We start from the raw sequence: 23,004 nt of genomic DNA, 5'->3' as shown, positions 1-23,004 counted from the left end.
CATGCCTGGAAGTGTTCAAGGCCAGGTTGGATGGGTCTTTGAGCAGCTTAGTGTAGTGGAAGGTGTCCCTGCCCATGGCAGGGAGGTTGGAACTAGATGATCTTTAAGGTCCCTTCCAACTCTAACCATTCTATGGTTCTTTGACTTAGGAAACTGTACAGCCTCCAGTGTATGTGACTCATGAACATTTGCATGCTGCAGGTTTCTGGGCCTCTTCCCATGGATTCAAGATCTTACTTTTTTTGACATTGCTATGTTTTCAGGTTGGTGGGTTTTCTGTGTTTTTTGTTTGTTTGTTTGTTTTTGTTTGTTTGTTTGTTTCTATTTATTTATTTTTGTTAGTTTTCTGTCGGGTTTTTTGTTTCATTTTGGGGTTTTTTTGTTTTTTGGTAGCCAGAAGTCTGGAAACTTTTTATTTGAGGCAGGGCTAAAAGCTTTCAGAGATTCTGCTCTAACTTCAGCTCCCAGAGCCCAAATTCCCGGGTATTTCTAGTATATTTTTCTGTGCCTACTGATGCTCAAGCGATCTGTTAAATCCTCCATCACTTATACTAACCACAGTCCTCTTTTTCAGTATACTCTTTGAGACAGTTACCATAATCTCACTGTAGTGTTAGATGGTTGCACTTTCTCGCCTTGTGTTTGCCACAATAATTCATTAAAAGCAATGGTCCTAAACCAAACTCTGTGATCTGGGGATTACCTCGTGGATCATAGGAAAGGGCACAGGCTCCAATGCCTGTGTGTCCCTGAGTCAAAGCTGTCAGCGTAGCTCTCTTTGGAAGCAGATACTTTTTCAAATCTGAGGCTTGAGAAAGCAAACAAGTTTAGGCTCTCTAAACAGATTTCCCCTGTGCTACATTATTGTACTGTATTCTTTTATGGCTATTTTGAGTATGTTAAAAGTGATAAATGTTTTCTGTGGCATCGAGGCACAAGCACTCTTCTCTGTGCTCTGAACTCCACAGAAGGGGAATATGGAACGGGATGTTGTTAAGGGACCATTCCCAGCAGTATTGATTGGCTTTAACACCAATCCTTGCAGAGTGTCTTTACCCTCCTGAACAAGAAACAGTGCTTGATATGAAGAATTTAAAAGCTGTTCTTTTCCTTTTTTTTTTTTTTTTTTGAATAGGCTATAAACTCATGCTGATTCTGTAGTGAAATTTCTTAACGGTATCTGCACTATTATACATTTTACTTTGTGACTAACAGAAACATAGGAGACTATATATCTGTGCAGTTGAATGTTAACTATTTTTTAATCATGCTGATTAGTAATGTATTGAATGATGAAAGTTTTCCATACCCTATCTCAGGCCTGTTCCCCACTCCCCAGTCTTTTTTAATTTCCCCTATTTAATTTCCTCTTGTTTCATTGGTTGGAGTGATTTTATTTTTCAGCAAATATTTTGTTCAATGGGGAATATGGCTTAGGTTTCATAAATTTAACCTCAATTCAGTAATTATGTTTGGTATGTAAAGAAAAATTAAAAAACAAATGTTGGACCAGTCATAAACATAAAAATAAAAAATTAAGCCAGGTAGTCTGGGAGAAGAAAGAGGTGCTGGAGGTACTGGTATTGTCTCTCCCACCTTTTAAGATATTGGAAACCTGAGTTCAAATCCTGTATTTGCCTTTGAAACTGTGACTCTGTGTCCCACAGGAGTGTTCTGGCAAGCATACTACACAATATTTGACTTTGTTTCTCTCATTATTTCTCTGATAATGTTATTGGGAAGACATAGGCTGTTGCCTCCTCCTCACAGGTTCTGTGGCTGTTGCTGAGGACAACACAAAGTACACAAAGAGTTAAGGGATGCCCAAAATCAAAGCAAAACACTTTTGGAGCTAGTTGTACAAAATGTTCTATTCCTCATAAAACAAAAAAATGCTTAAGTTTGGTGCTATCCAGAACCAATGTTTTCTTCGACAGGAAGTGGAGGGATATTCTTTTGAACAAAGTGAATTCACTATGATGCACCCTTAGAAATACCATCCTCTGCGTGTCTATGTTACTGCACTCCACTAACTTTTGGGACTATGTTGGTGCTCTAGTTTTGACCCCCAGTGAGGTCTGGGAAACTTTGGACCAAGACTGGAACCTCAGAGCTCGAGTCCTTCCTTCTGAATGACTATCCCAAGGCACCAAAGCCAGATACTTCTGCCATTTGGGAAAACACAGATACTTGCATCTGAATGTTGTAGCAATGAAAAGCTCTAGTCTATCAGAAGGGTGCGCTTGTGGACTTGTTACACCTGAGAATCCAGTTGCAAGAGAGACAATCTTTGCCAAGAAAGTTCTTTCACATGCTGCTGGCTTGTTAGTCTCCAGTGGTATTGGAAGCATATCTGTCAGGTAAGTCTCTTTGATGTAAAGTTGGCTGGCCTTATCATAACAACAAGTTTTCCAGGGAAACCTTCTTGATGCAGGTAAAACAGGAAATATCACAATTAGAGCATTTCTCACAGTATTTCATGTTTTTTTCTTCTAATTGCAAAAGCATGTGAAAATAAGATTAGCTTATTTGCAAAGATTATTGAAACTTGTCAGAATGACTACAAATGTTTCATTTAGGATTTGAGTGAATAAACAGCTTGGGCTCTTACTACAGCCAAACATTTCTTAAACAGTGAGCTTAATGTATTGTGGAAGTTATTGTGTTCCTCTTGTTCAACAATGAGAAATTAAGAGAAAGCTGGAGACAGCAGAGGTAAAAAAAAAAAAAACAACAGTAATTTTTTCTTTCTTGTTGGATAAGACTTAGTTGGATTCAGCTGAAGTGGAACCATCTGTCATATGCGAAACATTCAGAACATGTGGTTAAAATTTTGCTGAGTATTAAGTGGAAAATTACCAAGAAATAAATTACCAGATCACCTTTCTCACCTAAAAACAATGCTTATAAACTTTGCACTCCTAATAAAAAAAACCTCAAATGCCAAAATATTTCCTTAAACATAAATTTTAGTCCCTGTTAGAAAATTATGAAAGACTAAAAATCTGACAGGAGCTTTCTCATCTTTCCTGTTATTGCTGCTGCTGCATGAGATCCACGGTGGTAACGGTGAGCTGGAGCCTGATGCCCAAACCAAATTAGAGATGGATTTGGGAAGTATCTATTTCTGTGTTCTCTCCACTGTCCTTTTGTCAACTGTTATTTGAGCTGGGAAAAGTTGCTCATGATCTTTGCGTAGTTTTGTGCCTGTCTATATAAATACATCAAAACTATGTATCCACTTTGCGTATTATAATAGCACAAAGCTTCCATGAATGTGAAGTTTAATAATTTGCAAAGAATATACTTATACTGCATTGTAGTTATATGGGTTATTTGGTGTACTCCTGCAAGAGAATTTCTTCCCTTCTGCCTCTACTGATGTGAAACAAAACAACTCACAGTATAATTGCTCCCCTTCCCACAAAACCCACTCACAAGAGGGAAAAGAAGGCAGATCTGGTACATCTCTGGTGGGATTTTTTTTGTCAGCGGTAGAAAAATTGCATCAGAAGGAAATTTGGCCTTAGGAAACCCAGGGAGTTGAGGAGTAAAAGCTGCAATGTGTTTGTACAAACTTGCAGGATAACCTTGATTTGCCTTCTGTGATTTATTTACTTACAGATACACACAAAACCACCACAACCAGTCTGAGACTAAAGTGGATATCAGGAGTCCAAAATTCTGGAGCTTCATTCTAAGCGATAAGTGAAGTTTGGATGTGTTACTGCAAGAGCTGTTACAAAAGATGTGAGACTATAATGTGAGAAAAGCTTACAGATGCAGAAGCTAAAGAAGGAGTTGGGGAGGAAACATGGCCAGCTGTTGAAGCCAATTTTTTGGGACAGTTTATGGGAACAGAAACCTTATACCAAAGTCAGTTTCAGAATAGAGGCTTTTGATGTGACTAAACATATACAGTAAGAGTACTCTGTACAAAACGAGACACAATCCATCCTAAACATGCATTTAAACACATTGCTAAAGGGAATTGGTTGTCTGCAACAACAAGGAACCTTGGGTTTTGCATGCTGAATCAAATAATTAACTTTTGTAATTCTGTAAATATTATCTACTGTGGTATCCTTCCACAGTAAATTTTAAGGGATTGCAGGAGTGCCTATAGTCTTATGCAGTGAAGCATAAAGAATCTTCAGAGAAGCTGATGAGAAGCTTCACTCTTGTTTCAATTAGTCCTGGATTATGCAACATCAGAAAAGTTCAGCAAAGCTGTCTCATTTCAGCTAGCTATTGTTGAAAGAAGCTTTGCTGTACCAACTCCCTAGGAATTTCTGCACTGTTTTCTGCACTGAATCTATGTCCCCTCCCTTGTCTTTGTTACTTGACCAAGCTGATATCCTGCTAGTGTGTTCTTGCAGCTTTCTTCCTCAGAGCTGACTTGGGAGGTGGTCTTCAGTGGCTTACATCCACAGGCAGCAGCTGACACAACCCCTCAGACTGTTGTAGCTTCAGATGCTTTAACTTGAAGCTGGGCATGCAGATCATTTGGTATTGCTTGAGAGGTGTGGATTTGTGATGTATTCAGGTGCCATGGCCACAGATATCTTTTCTGTAGGAAACACTTTACATTTTTTTTGCTTGCATTCCTTGTGTGTCACCATTCACTGTGGAGTAGTGTCTTCTGGTCAAACCCTCCTAAGACTTTAGTTTGTCCTTTGTAAGTGATTGCCTAAGTGGTGCTGAATAATTATTTTCTTAACTGACCTGCAGTCTTCTAACTTCTGTATCTTCTATCTTTGGTACCTATACTGTATATACTACTATATACTACTGTATATACTACCACCATTTGCACATGACAAGGTCATCAAGAAGTTATAGGGTGTGGGTGCATGGTGCTTGCGATTAAAATGCTGAACATATAATCCCAAGTATTTAAGGAAACACTTAACTGAGGGTATTATATCATTGAGAAGAAATATAACTAAAGCAGATAAATAGAGTTTCTGAGGACATTTCCTAACCACTATTGTTCTTCCTAGCATTTGAAGGCTTAGAAAACAGCACTGTATTTGCTTATCAATGCACATGCTTCCCTACCTGACTTAACTACATCAGATAGTTTTTTGAGGTTTGTGATTTCTCTGCATGAATGATGGTCTGTTGTTTCCTGCTAATCAGATGGTCACCTTTAGCAAGTATTATTAGTGCATGTGTAAATTCAGGGAAACCAAGCTTGCAATATGGACCCCTGTAATGTCTGTGGGTATGCAGAAAGTCTCTTTTTTTAAAGGATGGAGTAGGAGTAGGCTTTGCTTTATGAGACAATTCAAGGGAGATGGGAGGCGGTAGTGTATGGCCTTGCATTCTTCTGGTCCTTGAAAGAGAACACACAGTAACTCTATTATAAAGTCAGGATTATGGAAATTTGAAAAATATTTTTTGTTGGCTATAGCCAGAATCTCTGCCAAATCATATCTTGTGCAAGGCATCTCGCTCTCTGAGGAGATAGACCTGTTGAGTATTTGACTCTTGGCCAAATGATTTCTCGCTTTATATTCACAGTTTTTGAGAAAGACTGTGGCTGATTATTCCATGCAAAGCACAAACCAGCCTTTCTACAATATATCTGAAAATTAAGTTGAATAGAAAATCACGAAAAAACAGAAGTTACAACAGAAGTGGCCTTATGGCCAGCTACATTTTCTTTTTGACACTTAAATCTTTTCCTGGTGTGATAGAAAATTCAGGAATTTATTTAATGAGCTTGAGCATCTCATTTTGGTAAAATAAGCATGTAAAATATAAACATATGTCGTTATGTTCACCAAGCACTTGAAATATAAGAGTAGCTACCGGTGTCTTTTGTAATTCAAGAGAGATGCCAGGTTGTTGTAATGACTTACCATAGGAATACTTTACAATAATCTGTACTGATTGCTGATTTTCCACATGTTTTCAAGTTTATCCACTGGTTTAGGGGAGATATACAGAAGATGTCATTATGTCTGAAAACTGGAGGCCTACAGTGGAGGATAAGAGCAGTCAGCGTTTGCAGCTCACTGGAAGAATGCTGGCAATTAGCCTTTGACAAAATGGAAAGTTGCTGCAGTACAGAATTATCATGGAGAAGGAGGTGAGTCCCTGACACTCTCCACTGAATTAATTGTGTGTGTCAACAAATACAGATACATCAACTGTCAGTTGTTTATATTACATTCCAATCTTTATTTTTGTATTTATTTTCAAGAAAGCCTACCTTGTGTTATGCACGCTTGAACTTAAGAATCAGGATCCACAGGGAATGTATGCTCACACAGGGCAGTTTCTCCCAACCAGAGTAACAGGGCCATGAGTGAGTCTCCAACACAGCATAAAGCTGTGGGAGAGTTTTGACAACATGTAAGGATCAGCTGAGAAAAGATTTAGGATTTCAGTCCTGAAACTGAGTACCTTGCTTTTTCTTGACAGTATATTTAGCATACAGTCATATGATACAGCCTGTAGTTTACTAGGGATTCAGCCTGTAGCTTACTAGTTATGTACACAGAGACCGTCTGCTGCAATAACGTTGCTCCTCATGAAAAGGAAAATGAGTGTCCTCAGTAGCCATGAAAACAGTTATCGTATGTCAGACTGAAGGTCTATGTCGTTCAGTGTAACGTCAATGAAACACTGACAGCTGTGTATCAGCCAACCACTAGAAATCTGGTGCAACTCGATGTAGTGGAGGCATATATGACAAGCTGCACCACATCTGTGGTGGATGCTCCAAGCCTTCATTTATGTAGCCAGGATTTTTCCTCCCACTGATTTAGCACAGCATTGCTTGGTGGCTGCCTTGGCACTTTTACCTCTATAAACAAACTGTTTCAGCCTACCTGTGTACTGTACAGAACATGGACAAGTGGAATGGCAGCAGCTGTTACTGCCTTCGGCTGCCTTCCTTAGCTTGAATTTATCATGCTGCCCTGCATCGTTTTATTCTGTAGAACATTTCTTTAATCTGTTTCTCTATATGCACTTTTATGTTGGTATAGCGTGGTGTTCAAAACAGGGATTTCTCTCTGTGTCATGTTTTTTTCTGCAGTTCTTAAAAGTCTTCACACTTTAAACCCAAAATATTCTGTCTAGTTTCTTTTTTTTTTTTTGAAGCATAGTCAGTGTTGCAGGTGTCACTGTATAGGGATGGGATCATCAAAAGCTTGGTGTAAATCATTATGATGTTTGTTGGTGCAACAACGTCAGTTAGTACCAGCTGAAGACATTAGACTATGTTCTCTGAAATGCTTATTCCAGAGTGGGCTTTCCTTTGTGAAAAATAGTGATTAGCCATCTGTGAAGAAGGAATGATGTAATGATGAAAACGCAGAACTGGCTCCCAAGCTGCCTCTAGCTAGAAATTAGGTGTCCCGCTCTAAATAAAGACCAGTAGGAATATTTTAGTGCCTAAATCCTTTTAGACCGGTTTGAAAACAGCAGTTTTGCCTAAATTTCCTCCTATGGCAAGTAGGGGAGACTTGAGAAGACAAATGGACTCATACTTGTCAAGTGTTTTGAGCTCCCTCAGTGGAAAGCACCAAAACCAAGACAGATGATAGAAGGTTACTTTGTAATAATGTAAGAATATCTTTTAAATATTTCAAAAGAAAAAGGAAGGAATGTAGAAGAGGCTAGGAAACACAAATCAGAGAGAACCAATGAGGAAAGCTGAAGAACAAGGAGATATAAAGCTATTCAAAAAAATGCCAAAAGGAAGAGGTAGGAAAAAACTTGCTGTACAGCAGGTAGCACAGCAGAAGCCTTGGGTTCCTCAACGCTGTGGTAAAAAAACAAGAGGAAAAATACATGGGAGAGAATCTGCAAGTTAAAAAAGGGAAGGGAAGGCAACAGTAAACAAAAAAAAAAATATGTAGGAAAATGAACTGAGCAGGTTATCTATCATTTTCTGCGCAGGCCAGCTTTGCATATTTTTTTTTTTAGGCTGGTTAAGAGGAATTCTGAGTGCAGAAAACCTAGGGATTGTGCAAGTAGCCTGCAAGAAGGCCTTTGATTCAGTTCCAAACACAAGGAAATTGAAAGCACTCAAAATATATTTCATTGCCAATAGAATCACTGTTTTTACATCTTTAACAATGGTGATGGGAAAGATGCATCTCGCCATTTATTATTAGCCTAGCCATTTTATATCCAGATGGGATACAAGCTTATGCTTAGACAGGCTTCTGTAGCACAAATTTTTGTTGTTTGAGTCCTGCCATTGTATACTCTTTTGAAAAGAAGTCAGTTTGTGTAAAATATTATCAGCCACCTCTTCTACAGTTACGTGGGGTTTGGGGATTTTCTTTTACCTTGTCTGGTCATGAGGTGAAGCTAAGTAGACATCTGTTTAATTGTAAAACTTTAAGAAGAAAGTCATAAGACATTGTTCTACCTGCACTATGAATCTCTACCTGAAAAAGAACAACAAAAGTGCTCCAAGCATCAATTCTTGGAATTAGAAAGAATGGGGAAGGTACTTGCATTTATCAAAGTGTCTTGGGACTTGCCCAAGACTGTGAGAAGTTTAATTAGTTCTACAGTCATCAAGACTCATGTTACTTTGAAGATATTTAATGTGGCAACATTTTCAGTACTAAAGATTGGGACATTCCAAAGTCAAAGGCAAAGACTTCCAGCCTATACTCAGTGACACTAGTTTGTAAGATTGTGATAAGAATTAAATAATAAAATACAGGAAGAAGGGAAAAACAATCAAGAGTGGCACTGTGAATAAAAATAAACAAGACACAGAAAAAGTTGCAGCAGCTAGGTTCTATGTGATTCTCTTTCTCGTGGTGTAGACCATTTCTAACTCATTTCATGCTGACTGATTCGATAATTTCCATTAGGTCACTAGACTTTCAGAGCTAATTAACTAAAAGCATGTTAAATGAAATAGGAATGATTGGACCAGATAAATCCTTAGCAAATGTCTCTCTCTTCGGATTGCATTGTTTTTTGAAATATTAGGATTGCCTCTTTCCTCTGCCCTCTATAAAGTACTTTATGTGTCAGCAGGATAACATCAGTTTTGCTTGCATTTGTCGTATTTGGATTAATATCGCCCAGTGATATTTTGAGATTCAGTGTTTCTGTCAGTTAGAAATGAAAATCAACCTTCTAATACTGCAAATTCATTTTATTTATTGTTGGTTACCTGCTCGCAGAGCCCAGATACTTAGCTGAGCCCAGATACTTAGCTGAGCCCAGATACTTAGCTGAGCCCAAGGAGGTCTTGTGAAGCCAAGACCATAGACAGCAAGGTCCAAGACCATCTCTGCAAGGGATTAATTCTCAGTGTAGATGAGAGCATTTTAATGACCATACCAAGCTGTGGATGTCACCACAAAGCTCTACAGCTCTTCTAATGCCCTGTGTGATTGTTGTAGTTAAGAGGCAGATTAGGAACTCAACGCTACAAGAGGCATACGAGAAAGTACACTGATAAAAATCAGTTGTTTTAAAGGTGACACTGTGCCAGGAATCAAGCATAAGGCTGTACTCATAGACTGCAAAAATAACCCTACTTCTAGTCTTGTTTTATGGAAATTCTGTAAGAGGTGAGATGTATTCTCTGTAGTTTAAGCTCAAGGACAGCCTTGGCTGCCATGACCATGAGATGGTGGAGTTCGTGATCCTTAGGGTGGCTAGGAGGGCGCACAGTAAGGTTGCTACCCTGGACTTCAGGAGAACAGACTTTGGCCTCTTCATGGATTTGCTTGGTAAAGTATTGTGGGATAAAGCCCTGGAGAGAAGAAGGTCCCAAGAAAGTTGGCTAATATTCAAGGACCACCTCCTCCAAGCTCAGGAGCGATGCAACTCTACAAAGAGAAAGTCAGGCAAGAATACCAGGAGGCCTGCATGGATGAACAAGGAGTTCCTGGACAATCTCAAACAGAAAAAAAGGAACCAAGCACAGATATTCTGGGAGGAATCCAGAGAAGTTGTCTGAGCAGCCAGGGATCAAGTTAGGAAAACTAAAGCCCAGATAGAGTTAAATCTGGCCAGGGACATTAAGGCAACAAGAAAGCCTTCTATAGATATGTTGGTGACAAAAGGAAGACTAGAGAAAATGTGGGCCCACTCAGGAAGGAAACGGGAGACCTGGTCACCCAGGACATGGACAAGGCTGAGGTATTCAACGACTTTTTTGCCTCAGTCTTCACCAGCAAGGGCTCTAACCACACTGACCAAGTTGCAGAAGGCAGAAGCAGGGACCGTGAGAACGAGGAACAGCCCACTGTAGGAGAAGACCAGGTTCGAGACCAGCTGAGGAACCTGAAGGTCCACAATGCCACAGAACCTGATGAGATTAATCTGCAGATCCTGAGGGAACTGGCAGATGAAGTTGCTAAGCCACTATCCATCATATTTTAGAAGTCGTGGCAGTCTGGTGAGGTTCCTGCTGATTGGAATAGGGGAAACATAATGCACATTTTTTAAAAAGGGAAAAAAGGAAGACCCGGGGACATACAGGCCGATAAGTCTCATCTCTGTCCCCAGCAAGATCATGGAACAGATCCTTCTGGAAACTCTGCCAAGGCACATGGAAAATAATGACATCATCAGTGACAGCCAACATGGCTTCATTAAGGACAAATTTGGTGGCCTTCTATGACGGCGTTACAGTGTTGGTTGATAAGGGAAAAGCAACTGACATCATCTCCATGGAATTGTGAAAAGCATTTGACACAGGCCTGCATGATATCCTGGTTTCTAAATTTGGGGAGGCATGGATTTGACAGATAGAACTCTTGGTGGATAAGGAACTGGCTGGATAGTTGCACTCAAAGTGCTACAGTCAATGGCTCCATGTCCAAGCAGTGAGCAGTGACAAGTGGTGTTCCTCAGGGGTCATTATTGGGACAGGTAGTGTTTAATATATTTGTTAGTGGCATTGATGTTGGGATTGAGTGCACCCCAGGCAAGTCTGCCAATGACACCAAGCTGTGTGGAACGGTCAACATGCTGGAGGGAAGGGATGCCATCCAGAGGGACCTTGACAGGCTTGAGAGGTGGGCCTGTGCAAACCTTGTGAAGTTCAACAAGGCCAAGTGCAGGTCCTGCACATGGGTCTGGGCAATCCCATGCACAAATACAGGCTGGGTAGAGAACAGATTGAGAGCAGCCCTGAGGAGAAGGACTTGGGGGTGTTGGTGGATGAGAAGCTCAACATGAGTTGGCAATGTGTGCTCACAGCCCAGAAGGCCAGACGTATTCTGGGCTGCATCAAATGAAGCATGGCCAGCAGGTCCCGGGAGGTCATTCTGCCTCTCTACTCCGCGCTGGTGAGACCCCACCTGGAGTACTGCGTCCAGCTCTGGAGCCCCCAACATAAGAAGGACATGGACCTGTTGGAGTGAGTCCAGAGGAGGGCCGTGAAGATGATCGGGGGCTGGAGCAGCGGTTCTATGAAGACAGGCTGAGAGAGCTGGGCTTGTTCAGCCTGGAGAAGAGAAGGCTCTGGGGAGACCTTTTAGTGACCTTCCAGTACTTAGAGGGGGCCTACAAGAAAGCTGGAGAGGACTTTTTACAAGGATATGTAGTGATAGGATGAGCGGTAATGGCTTCAAACTGGAAGAAGGTAGATTTAGATATTGGGAAGAAATTTTTCACTATGAGGGTGGTGAGACACTGGAACAGGCTTCCCAGAGAAGTTGTGGATGCCCCATGCCTGGAAGCGTTCAAGGCCAGGTTGGATGGGGCTTTGAGCAACCTGATCTAATGGAAGGTTCCCTTCCAGCTCTAACCATTTTATGATTCTACTTGTGCGTGTCTGTTTATATGTGTATACATGTATATAATTTTTCCCTCAGAGGGAATGCAAACAGCTTAAGGGATTAGTATAGAAGATGGCTTTGAACTTACTTGACGTCTGACGTCTGTTCAGTGCAGACAGTTGCACATTTTTGCATCTTTTATTCTCTCCCAGGAAATGAACAGGACACGTCATGTAGTAGCATGTCTGGATATGAGTTTATTCCCCATCTCTAAATGTGCATATTTCCCTGTATTGAATTTTGGGTTGCAGAGCTGTGCCTTGCATTTAGAATGGACAGTGTAAAGCGTATGACTGATTAAAAACCACAGCAACAACCCAATATGTTACAAAAGACTACAGATTTGTAGAGTAGGTAGAGAGGCCAGTGTTTGGATGGACCCTAGAGACTAACCCTGACAGTTACTCTAACAGTGTGCCTTATCACAAAAGTCAACAAGTTGTAAAATGTTAGTGTTGTTTGAGCATTTTTAGCAAGGTAAAACTTTTTCCAGTCCTAGCATCTGTAGAGAGCTGCTCTTTCCCAGGCTACCAATCCAACACCCTTCAGTTCAAGACCTGGCAGAAATTGGAAGAAATCAAAGGATTCCATCAACTGACAGTAGGGGTCCATTCCCTCTGAAGGCGTCCCAGAAGGGGACCCTTCCATCTGAAGGGTCCATTTTTGTCACTTGCCTTTTCTGAGGTCTAAATCCTATTCATACTAATAGGACTACTTCTATAAACAGCATCTGTTTGTCCAGGTGTCTAAATGCCTTTAAAACTTGGTTTTTCAACTCTCTGTGCTTCAGGTTCCTCTTTCTTCTAAGTGGCAAGAAAGAACAATAAGCACTGCCCTACCACACATTTAAACACCCAAATTGTTGAAGGCTATGAATGTTTGCTCCTATTGGTGGAATGAGGAGGAAAAGAAACAAAGTAGAAAAGAAAAGATTTTGAAGGACTCTGCCAAGAAATTACATCTTATTTTTATGTCTATGCAGAGAGTGGGCTCTGTGATGTCATTAGGAGGTGACTAAATGAGCAGTTTGAGTAGAAACTGTTGTTATGATGGGTGCTTAATGTAGCAACAGGGGCATTATCAAACTCTAGAGGAAAGGCTTTTAAGGGCTAAGTGATGTGTGTATATTGCCAAAGCTGCTGAAAAAACTTGTTTGAGGCAGGATGTTCTAGAGATTGCCAGGAACCAGCTCAAAGGCACCCTTGAAAGTCTCAGTAGTAACAGGCAGGCATCACTGTGAGACATTTTGCTCTAGCTCAAGGTAGGAGTGACAAAGAGCTGGCAAGGACATCACTGCGTTCTGCTGGTCTTCATGTTGATCCTCAGAAAAGCAAGCTGTGAATACTGATCATCTGCCACATCTGTCTCCTGGCACAACTGTGCACATAATGAAGTTGCAGCAGATTGAGTGCTAATGACCCAATTAAAAATATTGAGAAACACACCCAAGAACAAAGAGGTTAGTTGCCTCCTCATAGCCCAGAAATGAAATATCAGAAGAATTTCTGGAGAAACTCAAACATGACAGAGGTTAATAGCTATTCTTTAAGAAAATTTTGGTATCAGCCTTGCTTTCTTACAATGCGCTTAGCCACACGATCAGTTCAAACCAGCAAGCTTATGAAATCCTTTCTCTCTCCCTCCCCTTTTTACTACCATCATTGGGAAGCCCTTTTCTGTCTTTTGGTCCTTGATCACCAGATGCAAGCAAGAACAGCTTTTCCTTGGACCCTAATGTGTAAGGGTCAGTCACATTCATAGTTCTTTTTCAGTCACGAGAGGGAGAGAGAGCAAAGACTTCCTGTTGTCTGCCTCCTGGCTGGGCATGTACATCCTTAGGAACTCAGCCTTCAGTGGTACCATGAACCCAGGCACACACCAACCCCATGTCTTCATTACTGCTGATACTTTGCTATTGATATTCTCACTAAGAAAGTCCAATAGTTTGTTTTTATCAGCTGCTTAGACTTTTTTACTGCTATCCACTTGTGAATAAGCAGAATTTTGTGAGCTTTTCAGTATAGAGACAGAATCTCATGTGTCATTAGGCCTCAAGGAATAGATTAAGACTAAACCCATGAGCTTTAATAACACATTTAAGGGATTTAAAGTCCAAATTATCAGGCTACAGAAGGATAAGGGATTGACATGATTTTTTGGTGGAAATAATGATCAATAAAGGAAACACAGTGCTATACTGTGAAGGGCGTTTAAAGGAAATACTAATTCCTATAGCATAGCATTTATTTTCAGGTGTTTTATTGCCTTCAGGTATAAATACTGAACATATAAATTCAAACGTAATCTTAAATTTATTATTTAAACTGGTAATCAGCTTGAATAAATTTTATTATATTTCTTTAAAAATAAATTACTGAAATTTAACAGAACTAGAATTGGAAAGCAGACTATTAAACTACTTTAAAAAATAAAACAAGTTTGCCATTAGCTTTCATTTAACTTATGTGTCTGACAATGCATTATGTCATAAACTTCAGATTCTTTTTTTCTAATTTTAAGATTATCTTAAAAATGTTTTTAGTACACTGTGAAAGAAAAATAAAACAGCATCTAAGTCAGCACAGTGTTAATATTTACCGGCCTAGAATCTGGTGGAAAGTAATGACGCTTACCTGCTTAAGCAGTAACATATGGAATCAATTCAAGAATACCCAAAGCTGGAACAATAGATAAGATAAATATGCTGGAATGTTGGAAATATGCATAAAACCCCAATAAATTATTAACATAGGAGGGTGGTGGCACCACATAATCTGAAACTCAAAGATTTACGTGAGATACTTGAGCAGTAATATGACTTGGTTATAGAAATGACTGACTGAATATACATGAAATTTTGTGACTGTATCCTAGAGAAAAAACATGTAATACAAATTCTCTTTGAACTCATTTAACCTGCCTAATCCATACCGTCAGTCAACAAGATCATTTGGCCAATGTTGCTAATGAAATGCCAGTTTTGTTTACAGTTACTGCATAGTCAGTGTCTGCTTATTTAAATGGTTTTACAGCACTTGACCATTTCTTTTTTTTTTTTTTTTTTAAAAAAAAGCAAACCCCAAACACTAGCAGTTAGCATTCATCAGCAGAAAAGTCCCTCCATTGTTAGTCATCTTCATTGTTCTTAAACAACTTAAGGGTTGCAACTAAGCCCTAAGCCATGTTCTCCGAACATGAAGAAAATACATCTTAAGAAGTAAAGGAGTATTTCACTATCTTTTAAAATGAAGGGTATAAGGTTTACCATGTTCAGGGACATGCCTTAACTTCTTCATGTATGTAAGGCTGACAAATGGAAATCTCTGTCTCTGATACTCTTTTCATAAATGAGGAAATATGACATAATATCTTGCACCACAACCTTCAAGATAAAATAATGGCTTACCTGTTGCTTGCTTTGCATGTATATCCTAGGCAGTAAGCTGAAAGTAATTATTCATTCTCATTTTTCATTAATTTGTAGATGGCGTTGGATCATCCACAGATAGAATTAACATTTATCAATATAAACACTAATTCACTGACGATATTAATACCACTGTATTTTAGTATATTGTTTGCATTTTCATGTGTTCTTAATGCAGCTTTATTGCTGTCTTGAGAACACTCAAGGAAATAGTGGATTATTCTATCTCAGCTGTGTTCTGACAAAACAATTAGCATAAATATTTTGATACTCCGTCCCTTGAGAGACCAGAGGCTAAAAAGTAAAATACTTCTTTTAGGGAAATTCTTTAATTGTTTAATCAACAGAAAGAGGAGTCTCTAATACTGTCTCTAATATATGAAGGTTTTGATCTATCAGGTACATAATTTTTGTTATTGATAAATCTCAGGGGAAAATACATATAATTTCCTGCTACAATAACCTATATGAATAATTATAGATGATTTTATGGTAAACTTCCTTTACTTTGAAGTGGCTACCAAACAAATCTTTAGGAAATCTTTGCTTCGTATCTGTGTGGGAGTTACTGTCATGACCCACTTTGTATCCTGTCTTTCATCTGACAATCCACTAGGAGCAACTAAAAAGTCGTTTTCATGTGGACTATGGTAGGACTTATAAAATTTGTTGCTATCTTAACCACTCCTTGAAAAATCATTTCATCACTCCTACCACAACATGTCAAATCTTATCTTCTCTTTTGCCCAGTATAACTAAATGGTGCGCTGAGACACTGTCACTGTAAGCATAAATTGGCTAAGATTGTAACGAAAATACTTAGAGTCAACCTTAAGTCACAATTATTCTGTCTTATCTGTACTTTATATGCTTGGGCCAAGCGATCCCAAAAACTATGCTGCTCATAGATGATGTTCACCTCATGGTGAATATGTATTAAAAAGGTGGGATTTATAAGGTACTTTCAATAATCCATAGGTATTCCAGAACTTTGATACATTGCGCTGTTGACTGACATAATTTATATGTAAAGACTGTAGAGAAAGTTAGGATCCTTTGGTTTGAAAGATATAGCTTAAATATATACTATTTTTGTTTGGGACGTGTCACATGAGGTGGTTTAGAGAAATTAAATTGCAGGCAACTGAAATCCAGTTATTCGGAATCCTACTGGGGAAGCCTATACTCACAGCAAAAATAATGTTTGAAGAGGCAGAGTTTCAAACATGGAGATCACAATCTTGCCTTCTACTTGGGTGTGCAATTCAGCCTCAGAGCATCAGAAAGGAACTACTTTTTGAGATTTGTGCTTCATCTTTCCTAATTGGCTAGAGTTCCTCAGGCTGAGTCCTATGGTAAAAATACTGAATCAGCACTTTACCACTGCCAAGTGTTGGTCCACAAAGGTTTGTTTACTTGATTTAACTTTTATTTATGATACAATTCTTAAAATAAGGGATAAGTGAACAATCAGCATAGAATTCTGCTTCCTCCTTCATCCTGCTGTAACATAGTGATGGAGATACTTGCAATGAAATTGCAGACTTGGTTATTTTAATTACATAATAAATGCGGTCCTCTGTAACAGGGCTTCAGGGTGGAACTTTTTTTGAGAGGGATTCTCCTGTCTCTTTTCATTACCATATGGTAAACATGAGAAGGGCTTTCATGCTGTAAGGTTATATTCAAATGTGAACTAGAAAAAGATGGTTTTGTGACAGATGTGTTTGATCAGATAGGTAAAAATTAAGAGTTTAAACAAATTTCTCCTCATCCCCACACAGCCTTACAGTGCCTTTCCTTCAGGCTTTCTCTTAGTCTGGTCATTTTTAGTCACTTTCTGAATTACCACAAAGCCCACAGCATTCCCCCAGCTTCTTAGTAAATGCCATTTTGCAGCCATCAGTTCTGAGGCTTGCTTGCATAGTTTTTTCAAACTGAGCTTCTTAGGGGTCATCCATTCTCTCCCTGTATCAGGGCTCCCAGTTTGGGGGTCTGTTTCTTTCTGCCTGGCCTGGAATCTAGAAGGTTGCATAGCTCTTCTGCGTGCTCATTTTGAATTTATTTCTCCCTTAAGGTAGAGCATGAGCAGATTGGGTTTGGTCCTGCAGGCTTGTCTAGGTGGCATATATAGCAATCAGTCTGCTAATTTACAATTGGAGTTACCTCATAGACTGGATATCACCATATGCCAGCTGTAGCCATGTGAGAGAGAATCCTGTGAAAAACAGCATAAATTTGAAAGAAAGAAGTGAGACACCTGCACACTGGATGAAAACTGTGTAGGGAAGGAGAAGGATGTTCAGGAACCAGAACGCAGTTTATGTTGCCTCATGGCTACAGATGAAGTTTGTATGGGTATAAGGACCTTAAACTATTTTGTTTAACTCCACCTAGTTTGGAAGAGACTGTTGTATAAACAACAAATGGTCATATAACTCCTAAAAGGTTGAAGCCTCTAGAAGTTCAAGATTTTGGACTTTTTTGGGGGGAAGTCACACTGAGAAATGAAGCTATTTAAAGCATGTATCTCAGAGCAGTGGAACTAGTTTCCTGTTGCCAGGAGAGCTGGTGCCTAGCACTGAAGGTCAGAAAGCTCCATGCAGACATGACAGGGGAGTTTCCCATCTTCTAAAGCAATGCTTCCAAAAAGCGCAGTAAAAATTAGCAAAGTGAAAGACAGTAATCAGAGGAACATTGAAACCTTTTCTTAAGTGGCTTTACAGAAAAGATGAATCAGAAATAGGGCATAAATCAGGCCTGTTTGTGGCTGTTGGATCATTGAAAGGATCCAGTTTCTCAGCCCTGACCTGGAGGGTCAACAGGCTTTGGTACCTCACTGAACTCAGGCTATCCCTCGCACCTATTTCCTGTACTAGGTGACATCGGGGCCCTTGCAGGGAACAGCAAGTGTCACCTTTCTTCCTGTTGTATCTCATGATGTTGCTGCTAGAGCAACGGTCCAGCCGCTGCCATGGGATAAGATATGTGATTTAAACCCAAGGCCTCAAAAAGAAATTTTGTGTCATTCAGGTGGTCTGTGAGCTTAAGGTGCTATTGAAAGAAAAGTGCTTTTGCATCCACAGGGTCTCAATGAGTTGTGGTCATATATGTTGTCAGATGCTGATGAGCTCATTGATTTGAATTGTACACACAAGGCACGTCAGAAAGTAGTTTCCTGGGACTGTTACACAGCAGCTGACTCACAGGTGGCCTTTTTCTTCTTTGGTTTTCTTGTGTGACACACTCCCATGACTTTCGCACTGTCTCGGCTGCCTCCCTCCTGTTTTTGCCTTCACAGTTATGAGCTTTATGTCTTGGGTAAATGGCAGGAGCTCCAGGTACTCCATGTAATTTTTGGATTGCTGTTTTTCCTCATCTGTCTCTTTAGATATCTACAAGTCCCCAAGGTCTCTTGACATCCATTTCTAGTAGCACAGGCACTCTTGTTTTCAATTTTCCATTGAATCAAATGTCAGCACATGACAGGCCATGCTTTGCTGGTGTTATGCTCTGATTTAACAGTGCTGAATACGGACTCTATCATTTTTCATTAGTAGGTGCTTTATTATTTTGACACTGCTTTCTACTGGCCTGCTGTACTGGAAATAATGGGGACTTGTAGTGACATGCCTCATACATACTTCACTGCAAACTGCTAAAACTAATGTTCATTAAAGGTGTCCCATTTTCAAGCATTACTAACACAGCTACTCTAAAATACAACAAGGATAGTACTGACATGCCTAATGACTCCTGTGCCCTGACAGCCAAGAGGGCATACCACATCCTGGCGTCAAGAGAGGCAATTATTCTGCTGAATTCGGGGTTCCTGCAGCCTCACCCTGAGTTCTGTATGCAGTTCTGGGCCCCAAAATTTGAGAAGGATGTGAAGGTCCTCGAATGTATCCAGAGGAAAGCAACAAAGCTGGGGCTGGAAGGAACGTACTATGTGGAGCAGCTTGTCCTAGGAGGACTTGGTGCTTGTATAGTTTGGAGAAAAGGAGGCTGAGGGGCAACCTCATTGCTCTCTACAGCTTCCTGAGGAGGGGAAGCAGAGAGGGAGATGCTGAGCTCTTCTCCCTGCTATCCCATGATAGGATGAGTGGGAATAGTTCAAAGCTGTGCTGAGGAGGTTTAGACTGGACATCAGGAAGCATTTCTTTACCAAGAGGGTGGTCAAACACAGGAAAAGGCTTCCTAGAGAGGCGATCGATGCCCCAAGGTGTCAGTGTTTAAGAGGCATTTGGACAATGCCCTTAACAACAGGCTTTAACTTGGTCAGCCCTGAATTGGTCAGGCAGTTAGACTAGATGATTGTTGTAGGTCCCTTCCATCTGAAATACTCCTATCCTATCCTATCCTATGCAGGAATGAATTTGACAGTCTGGGATGCAAATAAATTGGTTTTCTCCCAGCCAGCAGTGACAAATCTCTGCCTACTTTGATCTGGGGGATTACTTTCCCCCTTTCCCCCTTATACCACCTATGTCTTTACCACTGCTGGCCTATGTGACAACCATAACAAAAATTTCCTCAATCTTGCCACTTATCTGAGGTTGGTGTAAAATATCATTGGTCCTACTTTTAGATTTTAAGTCTCTAAATGATTCTGTGCGTGTCCTTTTCAACACTTTTTTCTCTGATGTCTGAGGATTTCATACGCATTGAAACAAAGTCACATTTAACAATCAAATATAACCCTTTATTACCTAGACTAATTTTAAGGGGTAAAACCACTCTGTTAGCTATTGTGAACCATTTGGAGCATCTAGTGTTATCTGTGGCACTGACTACAATTATTTTCTGCAGGGGTTTGCCCCCAGCAATGTCTGCAGCAATCAAAGTTTACATTTTGTCTGACACCAGATAGATTTGTTTTGTTTTGTTTTAAAGAGCTTGCATGTGTAACAGATATAAAATCTAGTTATGGATATTTTTGCTTCATAGTTCTTTTGTCAAGTACTCCAGAGACCGTGTGTCTAACCATCATCAAATCTTGCTTAGTTTTTATGCAACATTGCAATCATACATTTGAAACCAAAATACTTCTGTAGTCTTTTTCTTGTGGGAAAGGTTAGGCTAAGAATTGCCAGGTCCCCTAGGCTGTAAAGAGTTTTATGATCAGTTTCAGCTCATACAGTTCTTCCATACACAAAAGCATGAAGCTTTAATGACTATGGAGTAAAGCCAAAGCTTCTTTCTTTATTTATGTACACTAACACCCAATTTCTTTTATGGATAACTGACTGCTGTCCAAGTCTGACTATACAACTTTGAAAAAATTACCAATATCCTCAGTAGAAGAGTGTGAGGACAAGTTAATTTTGCACTTAGATAGCATATTTCTGACTGGGACATCTTTGGTTAATGCCTTCAGATTTCCAGATGTTTTTGTAACAGTTAAATACTCTGTCTGTTAGAGAGTTTTGTTGAGCAGCTTCCAGAATGCTGAGGCAGGTTGACTGAGCACACATTTCTTTACACAGTTTGTCTTTCAAACGAATCTGTACTCCTTCATCTTAGTGTGACCAGTCTATATCATCTTGCCACATTCACATTGCTCTGCTGGATATTATTTCCATCATACAGAATTTGCATTGTATTTGTTTAGCTTTTGCCCTACAGCTTATTTTCCATGCAAGGTTTATAAAGTCTCTGACTGCGTTTTTCTCATATTTTTCTTAGATCAAAATGTCGTGATACAGACAAACCAGGACAACATGCTATCGGAAATGTGCTGTATCTTTCTATAAAGTGCACAGCCCAAAAGTGAACAGTATCTCCCAAAGAAGGTGTTGAAGCTAGGTGAACATTTGCTTTGCTTTGCTTTGCGTCCCATTTAGAAATGCATTTGGTATCAACCACCTTTCCAATGCTTCCTCCTTGTATGTGGGGAATATTTTCCACTGTTTAAAATTTTTGTCTCCTGAGTGTACATGTAAATGAAAACTCTGTCTTTTTTTTCTAGCAGTGACTACACCTCGTTGCTGGACCTCTGCTTGCCCTGCGAGTAAGTGCTTCCACCTCCCTTCAGTTCTGAGGAATTTTCTCAGTAGTATGGGGGGAACTTGTGTTGCACCCCTGATCTGAATGTTTTTGAGATGTTACAGGGTTGGATCACAGTTCGGTGCTGCCATCTGTGTTGTGTTTGCAACAGTGGACAATAATGGCCTTCAGAAGAATGTAAGAATCAAATAAGCATATTTGCTTCCCTCTCCTGGGCTCTAGTAGGTTGTTCCTGAGTTGCTGAGACAGGGACAGTATCATTATTTAAGACCAGCAGGCTTTTTCAATTGCTGGTATCCAGATTCTGGCAGTGTTCTAGCTTGTGCATCAGTGCCCAACTTAAAAGCATGTAATTGTCACAGTTTCTTCCAGATTGACAGTTCAGTTCTCTGCTGATGCAGCATTGTCCATTGCTCCTAATTACTTCTACAGAGATTTCCTCTGAATTAGTGGTGTTGCTGTCATTCTCTTGTTGTTGTTGGGTTTTGTTTCTTGCCGTGCATGCTCTTGTACCACTTGCAAACTGCTGGTGAGTGGCATCTGCTTGTAGTTCATGCACCTATTTCCAAATGTTGGGCATTGTTCTGACTTGCATTGTTTTCACATTTTGCATATCTTCTTGTGTTTTTCATTCTGAAGCATTTGTTTTTCCTGTCCTTTATCTTTAAAATCTTTGATTCCCTGGAACATCAGCTTTTGTCTGAATTGGATGACTTCCTTTGCTTGACAGATGTGGATTACCTTGCTGAGGATTAACTGCAGGCCTTCCAGTAGACCAAGGTTTACTTTTCTGAGCCAGGACTCAAAGCCTCAAAACTGGCTAATGAGCCAGGAGGTCAGAGATTAGTCGCCTTGTCCTCTGCTTTTACTCTCTGCTTAAAAGCATCACATGCATCTATTTCAGTTTTATAGAGTGCCTCACGTTTCTGTAATGAGCCTCAGAATTCAGCTGTCTTGGCCAAACTAACTGAAAACCATGGAAAATATGAACTGCTTTAAGACTGAGTATTGTCAGAAACAGGGTTATTTCATCTGTTGCTGCTGCTGCTACCAGTTCCTTGCAGATACAGATTTTTTACGTTTCTGTTCATAGGAGGGTTTAGGCAAGTATAGAAATTCCTGAGGTGCATCTACTTTTTCATCAATTGGAGTAAAAAATTATCTGCTTTGCAGTCCCAAAGCCTCAGCCAAGAAAGTTATTTATGAAGAGATGGAAAGCTGGCAGGCTTTTTTTTTTTTCTTTTCCCCTGGTTTTGAGTAGGAATACGCATTATTCTTGGTCTATTACTTTGCTGGGGGGACAGTTTATATAAACTTAATTAATAAGCAACCAATAATGTCTGTCTTTCTTGCTACCGTAGTTTTGTAATTGATGTGGCCATAGAGGAAAGCCTCAAAATGATGTTTTCTTCCAAACCATCCAGGTTGTGTTCAGAAATAGGCCTCTCTAAATCTGTTGAAAATGGCAATATGTCGCTGAAGAAAGAGTAAATATGGAGATCCAAATATATGGTTACGGTACAAAAGCAAATTCTACCCTTGAGCAGTGCATACTTTTCATCGATATTAGTGGAAGATTCACAGAAGGTTAAGTATAAATGCACTAAATTTTTAGTCTAATCTGTGAACCACAATTAAAAACAGAATGCAGGCCTCTGCCTTCAAAGTGCCAGACCCACGAGTCCTATCAGGGCTTTAATTCATGTCAGCTCTAAATTTCTCCAGTGCCTACAGTGTGAATGGTATTTTACTCAAGACTTTGGGTACTACCTGTTAAATTCACAA

The sequence above is a fragment of the Vanellus vanellus genome, assembly GCF_965231255.1.
Source record: "Vanellus vanellus genome assembly, chromosome: 6".
NCBI lineage: Eukaryota > Metazoa > Chordata > Aves > Charadriiformes > Charadriidae > Vanellus > Vanellus vanellus.
This window is presented reverse-complemented; position numbering follows the sequence as displayed.